This window comes from Acomys minous (genome assembly GCF_964271855.1).
Source record: "Acomys minous genome assembly, chromosome: 6".
In the NCBI taxonomy this organism is placed as follows: Eukaryota; Metazoa; Chordata; class Mammalia; order Rodentia; family Muridae; genus Acomys; species Acomys minous.
Window position 1 is genome coordinate 85690470 of NC_140487.1, and position 7875 is coordinate 85698344.

The 7875-nt window shown below is 46.1% G+C and overlaps 1 pseudogene across 1 annotated transcript; it reads left to right on the forward strand.

Annotated features, from left to right (window-relative positions):
• The first annotated feature begins 2543 nt into the window (after positions 1-2543).
• On the forward strand, positions 2544-3016 carry LOC311599474 (host cell factor C1 regulator 1-like; annotated as a pseudogene). Its single transcript has one exon. The product of its transcript is annotated as a host cell factor C1 regulator 1-like (transcript).
• The last annotated feature ends 4859 nt before the right edge of the window (positions 3017-7875 follow it).

The following is a 7875-nucleotide window of genomic DNA, read 5'->3' on the forward strand; positions in this document are numbered from 1 at the left end:
GACGAAATGGAATACAAAATCAAGAACTCTGTTGTAGGCACAGCAAGTCTGAAGCGTCAATTAAACTCATGTGGCAATTTAAGCAATTAAATGCTAAGTCTAGGCCCATGAGAAGAGGCATTTCAGGCCATGGAGTTGGGTAGCATCACCTAGGCAAGGGGAGATGGCTAATCTTGGTTCTCAACTTGACTGAAGCCCAAGCTACTGGGCAGTCTAGTGAGGGGTTTTCTTTTTGTTTGTTTCTTTCTTCCTTTTTTTTTTTTTTTTCTTGTTTTGGCTTTTCAAAGCAGGGTTTCTCTGTGTAGCCCTGGCTATCCTGGAACTCATTCTATAGGCCAGGCTGGCTTTGAACTCACAGAGATCCACCTGCCTCTGCCTCCCCAGTGCTGGGATTAAAGGCTCACACCACCACTTCTGCAAGATTCCCCTGTAAGCTGAAGACCAGCAGCTCTCCCATAGTTCTCCAGGTCTCCAGGACCAGTCCTGTCCTGGGCTGCTGAGACATCCGGACTCACGGACCAAGTACTAGTCGGTACTGAGACTTTCTGCTGTGATGCTGTGAGACTGCTATGTTGGGCTACCCTGGACCTATAAACCTGCAAGCCACTCTAATAAATCTTCATACATATATGTATGTGTATATATGTATATATGTGTACACACATATATACATATATACACATACATATATACACATATATACATATATACACATATATATACACATATATACATACACATCATAGATATAGATATATACATACTCATTCTATCAGTCCTGTTGCTTCGGAGAATCCTGACTGATACAGAAGGAAAGCAGATGAAAAAAGGAAAGACTGGAGGTCCAGGTTCAGACTCCGCTTCCTCCAGGCTCCCACACCATCCTGAATTTCTGCATCCCTAGTCTCAAGGTTCCAGCCTCAGGCTTGTCCCCGAGACCTCAGAGCAGCTACTCTTCTTCCCATTCAAGCTTGACTTCCGGTCCCAGCTTTGACCTGTCCTTGCTCCTGTACCAGGAATTTTTCATGATGCTCTAAGCAGCTACCTGAGCAAAAGCACTGTGGTGGGGAGAGTGCTTTCCAGCTGATGGTCTGAGAGTCAAGTCCACTATGGGAGGGTAGGCATGGCTCTCTGACTGTGGCTCTTCACAGGCTCATGTCTCAAGAGGTCCAAAGCAAAGACAGAGCAGAAGCTGGGGCCGGGATTGTTCCCAGAAACCCAATTCCTCTAGCTAGGCTCCAACTACAGACAGTTCCACAATCTCCCCAAACAGTGCCATCAAATGAGGACCGCCCATACCATTTATTTCATTTATTCCTTTAACTAACATCAACTGTGCGCCTATTATCTGTCAGACCCTGGAAATACAAGGAAAAAGCTGGAAACAAGAGAGAGGCAGATGCTGCCATTAATTAAGTTCAGTCTCAAAAGATACATACAACATTAAACAAAATTTTATATAACTATGCATGTACACATATAGATACGTACATTATATATGCATATATACATGCATTTAAATATAAATCAAGACAAGCACTGTGACAATATGGAGCATCTAAAATAAACCACTCTCATTTTTTCTGTAAATACCCCGGTGTAACTGAACAGTCTTGATCATACAGACAATGTTTTGCATCACTTAGGTAAACCCGGAAGCTGAGTTGTTGACATTCAGCAGATGGTTATTAGTGACAGTAATGGCAATGGATCAGGACAGGGTTGTGTGGGGACCATTCGGTAGTACCGGGGCTAAAGAAGCTGTCCTTCTCTTTGCATCCCTGCAGGAAAAAGGCAAAGATAGAGCACATTCCATGTGCTGGTGTGAACACAGAAACCTTTGTTGTTGTTGTTGTTGTTGTTGTTGGGTGGTGAGTGTGTGTGTGTGTGTGTGTGTGTGTGTGTGTGTGTGTGTGTGTTCTCTGGAAGGGGTCTGAAGGTTGTTTTGTAATGCTTACATGTTTGCCCCAAATGGTCACGCATTTTCAGTCTCCCTCCAAATCATCGGCTTCTAGAACTGGCCGTAGTGGTCCGTTGGTGAGTGTTTACCACCTGACTCTCTCATAGAAGTGAAGAGACAGATTTGTAGCATTTACCAATCTCTTTGGGGTAGATGCTTTCATGACCAGGTTAAAGCTACTGACATAGAGATGGGAAGGCACGCGGAGCTGCCCATTTTAAAACAGAAGACAGGGACAGTAGACATGAATGCCAGAGCAGGAGCAACAAGGAGATATTAGGAGGTGGTGAATTTTACACATTTATCTTTTAGAATGTGTATACTTAATTCTAATTTTAATACTGGCTGAGTTTATAAGCTGGTTTAGTCACATATTTACTCACTTATTTCATTCCACTAAGATCGTATAAACCATCTTCAGTATCTCACTGGCTGTCCCATTGGCTAGACCCATACGTCTCTCAGACAGGAACCAACTAGAGTAAGCAGGGTCTGAAGTTAGATTAAGAGGAGAAACTAGATCTGCAGGACCCCCAAACCATAATAATCGTGCAACAGTCCCTGGAGCGAGGCCCCGCCCCAAGTCGTGACCCACGGGCCACCCTTGGTGTGACTCGCAGCCTGGACGCCAGGGAACCCGCGCACAAGCAGTTCCCGTCTGAGGAGAACATGGCCACCCTCTTCTCCCGACTCAGCCTACATAATGACCAGCCCTACTGCAGTCCCCCCTGTGACCTTTCCCCAAGCCCTGCCACCACTCAGGAGCCCTTGCCCGGAGCCACTTCTCCGGTGCTCTCCTGGAAGCCTGCTGCCTGAGGCCCTCAGGCTGCTGAGGCTGGGGGATACCCCAAGTCCCTACTACCCAGCATCCCCATCCGGGGACATCATGGAGCTCTGAGTGCTGATGGCCAGTGGTCCCTCCTCCTCGCCTTGTTCTGGACAACAAAAACCAGCAACCCCAAGAGAAGGATGAAGTCCTTCTCCAAACCAGGTGCCAGTGCACCAGGACCTTCCCCTGACATGACACTGAGCTGAGTGGAACCCTCAACGGGAGGAGCAGTAGTAACCCAAGGAAGGGAAAATACCGCCCCATTGGTGACTAAAGATTTTTGAGTGCTAGAGAGATGGCTCAGTGGTTAAGAGCACCACCTGCTCTTCCAAAGGTCCTGAGTTCAATTCCCAGCAACCACAAGGTGGATCATAACCCTCTGTAATGTGATATGGCGCCGTCTTCTGGCTTGCAAGAGTACATGCAAGCAGAGTACTGTATCCATAATAATAAATAAATAAAAATAAAAAGATTTTTGAGCAGTTTTTTAAAAAAGAGGAGAAAGTAGAGTCATATCTTGGTAACTGATCCCCAACTCCCATTTCCAGCTCTGCAGAAGAAATCAAGTTCATGCTGAAAGCCTTGCTGTACAAAGATTGATTACCAATCAGCTGATCCAAGACCCAGCTCTCACCACTGTTTCCCTTGTCAGCCTCTGGCCGACAGAGTAGAAAAATAAACGCTCATCTCTCCACTATTTATGAGGCTGAGTGGCTAACAGTGGCAGTCTTGGTGTCAGAGGCCTGTCACACTAGCTTTTCCAGACGATGAGGCAAGGAGATTGCAAGTTCAAGGCCTGCCCTGGGCTACAGAGCAAGTTCAAGTGAGCACTTGTCTACAAGTAAGAAGTAAAAAGGCTGGACTGCTGAGTTGTAAAATGCTTCCTGTGTAGCCAGGCATGGTGGCACACGGCCTTTATTCCCAGCACTCAGGAGGCAGAGGCAGGTGGATCGATGTTAGTTCAAGGCCAGCCTGGTCTACAAAGCAAGTCCAGGACAGCCAAGGCTACACAGAGAAATCCTGTCTCAAAACAAACAAAAAACCCCAAAACAAAAACAAACAAACAAACAAATGCTTTCTGTGAGAGCATAAGAGTCTGAGCTCATGGTCCCGGCGCTCACATTTGAAAACGCAGGAAGCTGTGACTGAGACCAGCCTGCAGCACAGAGTGATTCCAGGCCAGCCAGCGAGCTCCGTGCCAGCTACACAGCGAGAGCCTGGATAGATGAATCAATAAACAAAATACAAATGAAAAGCAAGGCACTGTTCTATGTGCCCATAATCCAACTCTGGGCAAAGGAGACAGGAGGAGCCATAAGAATTGCTGGTCAGCCAGGGTAGCCAAATCTAGGAACTGCAGGTTCAGCGAGACTCCGTCTCAAACATTAAGGTGGAGAGTCATTAAACAAGACAGCTGATGTCTACCTCCCGCATATGGACCTGTACACATATGCACATACACATGGACAGTCACACACACACACACACACACACACACACACACACACACACACACCACAGGACTAGGGATACAGGTCAGTGGCAGAACGCTAGCCTAGCATGAGTGAGGCCCTGGGTCTAATCATATCATTAACACTTACCCCTGCTCCCCCAAATTCAATGACTTGCCCTACCTCCCAATCTTGAATACGGCTGGAGTCACAGCAACTATTTTGAAACTGTAAGGCAATAAACATGGGGGGAAAGGCAAGAAAATTGAACATCTATCAGCCATGAGTTGAGTGGGCTCCCAAACTAAAACAAATAAAGCTCTCACTTTTTTTTTTTTTGACATCTTCTGTTGAGTTTTCTGTTGTTTACTGCCAAAGTCACTCTCACTCCATACACATCGGAGGTTCATCTGTTCTGGCTGCTTCTGCCCTCAGATCTGGGAAGGGAAGGAAACAACTGATGTGCTGAGCCCTGCGCTCGCGCGGCGCCTTTCACACTCCATTCCCTTTAAGCTGCACAGCATCATGAGGGATGACATTTACAAAGAAATGTAACCCATCACACCTCATCTCACTTTATGTTTTCTAAGGAGGCTTTGATAGCCTGCACTTATGTAGACCTTGAGAAATGAATTTCAGTGTAAATTTTCAAAGGTTTGAGCACTTGGCCTTCTACAGGATATTAAAAGTACATCGCACCGCATGGGCTTCCTGTTTGAGGAAGCTGAAAGTTGAAAAGTGTGACATCTATTCCAGCCTGCTGACCAGCAACTGAGAACTTAAAGTTTGACTGACAAGTGCCAAGAAGAGTCTTTCCCTTTACTGAAGCTGTTCTCAGCCTCGCCCGCCTCGGGGAAGTAAACTCTTGTTTATATCCTTCAGCATGGGGTGATGGGTGGGGGTGGGGGTGGGGGTGGGGGTGGGGCGGGGTCTGCTAAGGACTGAAATAGTGCTACCTTGTGTGAAGTTGGTCCTCCACCAGCCAAGCTACTCTAACACATTTTTTTTTGAATCCACACCGGTGTGATGGTTTGAATGAAAATGGCCCCTATAGGCTCAAATATTTGAATGCTTGGTCCAGTTGGTGGAATTGTTTTGGAATAATTAGTGGGTGAGGTCTTTTTGGAGGAGAAGGAGGAGGAGGAGGAGGAGGAGGAGTGTCTTTGGGTTCTGGCTTTGAGGTTCCAACAGCTCATGCCATTTCCAGTCTCTCCTCTGTCTGTCTGTCTGTCTCTCTCTCTCTCTCTCTCTCTCTCTCTCTCTGTCTCTCTGTCTCTGTCTCTGTCTCTCTCTGTCTATCTGTCTCTCTCTCTCTGTCTCTCTGTTTCTCTCTGTGTCTCTGTCTCTGTCTCTGTCTCTCTCTCTCTCTGCAACCCATCTCTCTTTACTGCCCTGATAAAACTGCCTCTCAAGTAGCTTCCCTCTCCTCTCTCTTCTCATGAGAGTTGGCTGTATCCCATTCCGTCAAATCTCCTCTAATTCCTCACCTTTTCTGCCACCCAATTAGACATCACTTTCAAACATGAGTGCTTCCTTCTACAAACTAACTTTACCTTTGTTTGGCACGTACCACCACGCCTGGACCTAAGCTTTTCTTTACCTGATATTTGTTCTATTCCAGGCTGGCCTTGAGCTCAGATCTGTTCACATCTGTCTCCTGGATTAAAGGCGTGTTTGGATTTCAGCCAGATCACACAGACCTAGATCTTTGGATATGATCTCTTACCAGCCGGATCACGTAGACTCAGAGGGTCTTTGGATGCGATCTCTTGCTAGAACAACCATGTTCTGAATTAACATTCATCCACAGTCCTTAAAGAAAATGATATTTGTATGCTCTCCTCCTCTGCTGAATGCTCTGGTTCTCCTGCCCTCCATCCTTCCTCCTACAAGGCTTTCTTTTTTTTCTTTCTTTCTTTCTTTTTAAAATATTTTTATTTAATTTATGTGCATTGGTGTGAGGGTGTCAGATCTCCTACAAGGCTTTCTAACTGTCTTACCAGACAATTGCTTCCTCAAGGGTAGAGACTATGGCTTACTGAGTCAATAAACTACAGAGAAAATTAAATGGAGTTTGGAGCCATTGAAACTTTTTTTTTTAACTTTCTACGTAACCTGAGACTTGGTGCGGGCATCAGACTTTCACATCCCTGGCAATCACTTCCCCAGTGCTGGATGTGACTGGCAGAGGCGAGACTTGCTGGACCGCCACAGGACTTCTCCAGATTTTGGTAAGTGAGGCTGGCAGAAGCAAGCCTGTCTTCTCCAGCTTGTGAGTGGCATGGCAGTGGATGTAACTGTGGAGCGGTGCCCTTGCTCTTTTGAGGAGGGTTGTCTGTAAAAGGAACAAATGGACCTAGCAGACTTGGATGCAGAGACAAGGAAATGAATTGTTGCTTTCAGTTTTCTAAACTTCTCTGTTATATGAACAAAATGCTACCGCCCCCTCTCTTTCACGTATATGGGTGGTTTTGCTTGCATTTGTGTCTGTGCAGCATTTGTGTGCCAGGTGCCTGAGGAAGCCAGAAAAAGAAACTGGTCTTATAGACAGTTGTGAGCTGCCGTGTGGGGGCTGGGACCTGGGTCCTTTTGAAGAGCAGCCAGTGCTCTTAACTGCTGAGCCATCTCTCCAGCCTTTTTTCTGTAAGCAAGTTTCAGTTCAACTTTGGCCACAGGCAACCAGAGTCCCAAACTCATCTGTTGAGCAGGGATAGTAATATTGAGACAGATAACAGAGACCCAGCTCTCGTTACTGGTTTTGGGAAGGAATTAGGCACTATTAAGTTCTACTTGAGAATATTAATTTCCTAACTAGGTCTTTATTATAAGCACCTTTTGATGTTTTAACTTCACAAAGGTGTTCAGAGTAAGCCAGTAGGCCACTTGACCAACAGCTCTGGTCAAGTGGAGAGCTCTCAACCCAGCGGAGTCTTTTATGCAAACTGGCTGCATATGGCTTCTTTGAATACTCTACACAGTCACTCTGAGAAAATTGCTCTTTGGACAGACTGAAACAAGCACTGTGAAGAAGCCACAGCTGACTCCGGAAGACTTCATTTCAGCCATGACAAGCCTCCCTGAACTCCAGAGGACCCACCCCACCAAACCTGCATCTAGAGCACCCAGGAAGAGCGATGTAGGGGCTCAGCAAAACGCTTGTGATTGGTGGAACTCGAAGCTGTGCAGAAGCAATCAGTGCCCTTTTTCTGTCTGGATAAGCATCTTTTCTGGATGATCTTTTCTTGCTTCCTTGTGGTCTTTATCATATAGGTAGGAGTGAGCTGAGCTGGTAACACTAAGAAAACCTTGTACTTCCTGCCCTACGTACTTGGCAGCAGCAGCTAGAAGCAGCTAGAAAGTGATGCCCAAAGCCATAAACCCACAGGGACTTGTCATGAGCATGCTATGGCAGAGACAAAAATGAAGATATTTATGTTTTCCCACAGTTTCAGAGTTTATTAAACAAAAATTAATCCATAGACTGGAGGAGATGGCTTAGCAGTTTAGAACATGTGCTGCTCTTGCAGAGGACCCAAGTTCAATTCTCAAGAGGCATATTGGGCAGCTCAACTACCTGAAACTCCAACTACAGGGAGATCTGATGTCTCTGGCCTCTGTGGAAGCTGATACATACA